A 1,072-nucleotide genomic window follows, 5' to 3' on the forward strand; every position below is an offset into this window, starting at 1 on the left:
TACTCCAGTGGTGGTGAAGGTGAAGGAAATGTTCCAAGTGGGACGGTTCCATGTTCAACCAGTTTCATCTGGAACTGAGGTGGAGCTAAGGGTTAAGTAGGAATTGGTTTGGTTTAGTCCCTGGGAATGTCAGTTGGTGTGTGTGTGTGTGTGTGTGTGTGTGTGTGTGTGTGTGTGTGTGTGTGTGTGTGTGTGTGTGTGTGTGTGTGTTTACATGCAGACTTTCCCTTGTGACAGCTGATTTGGTTTGGAATCCATCTTAGTCAGGACATTTTGAGAAATTCTATCATGTCATTGTAATTATTTTGATTTACAACACTGGAAAAAAAATCATCTCCCCTCCAAAAACCCTCCTCTTCAACTTTGTACCCAAGTTGTCTCCTCATCAGGCACCACAGGATCCAGGAGGTTCAGTTAAAACAAGTCATTAGAGATTTAAAAAACATTTTGTCCATTTGACATCAGGACTGATCCCAGATCATCTCAATGAGCTCATCCCTGCACCAGAGTACCGCCCAAGTTCATCAAGGACAGCAAACACGAGCAGGTCTAGATTCACTTCCATCTTTGGAGGTTGTTGAATTTCCTCCTGAGGACCGTCAGGCTGTTTCCTTACTTTGCTGTGACACAACAGCAGACAGCAACAAGGACTGCTGCAGTGCACTTGGTAAAATCACCATCTGTAGACTGGACCAATATGCTGATGTGATCCTTTGATTAGTTTAGGATCAGTCAGAGATCAAAGACAGAAGCAGGAGATCAATGCACAGAATTCAGAGATCAATGCACAGAATTCAGAGATCAAAGACAGAATTCAGAGATCAAAGACTCCTGGAGCGTTGCCCTCTCTTGTCTTTGGTCCTGGATGTTACTGAATGTTTTACACATTTCTTTTGAAGAAAAAACTTGCATGACATTTCAAGGAGTTTTTCCTGCCAATACAGGACAACACCCACTCACAAACCAGTGCTGGACAAGTTCCTTCAAAGCTGTAATGCCTTATTTCTTACTTGTTACTGTCATTTTAAAATAATTGGTTCCATCACGATTGTGTCTGCCAGTTCTTGGTGAC

Source organism: Aulostomus chinensis, chromosome 4, assembly GCF_037954235.1.
Source record: "Aulostomus chinensis isolate RoL2024-O1b breed Wild chromosome 4, RoL_Achi_v1.0, whole genome shotgun sequence".
Classification (NCBI taxonomy): domain Eukaryota; kingdom Metazoa; phylum Chordata; class Actinopteri; order Syngnathiformes; family Aulostomidae; genus Aulostomus; species Aulostomus chinensis.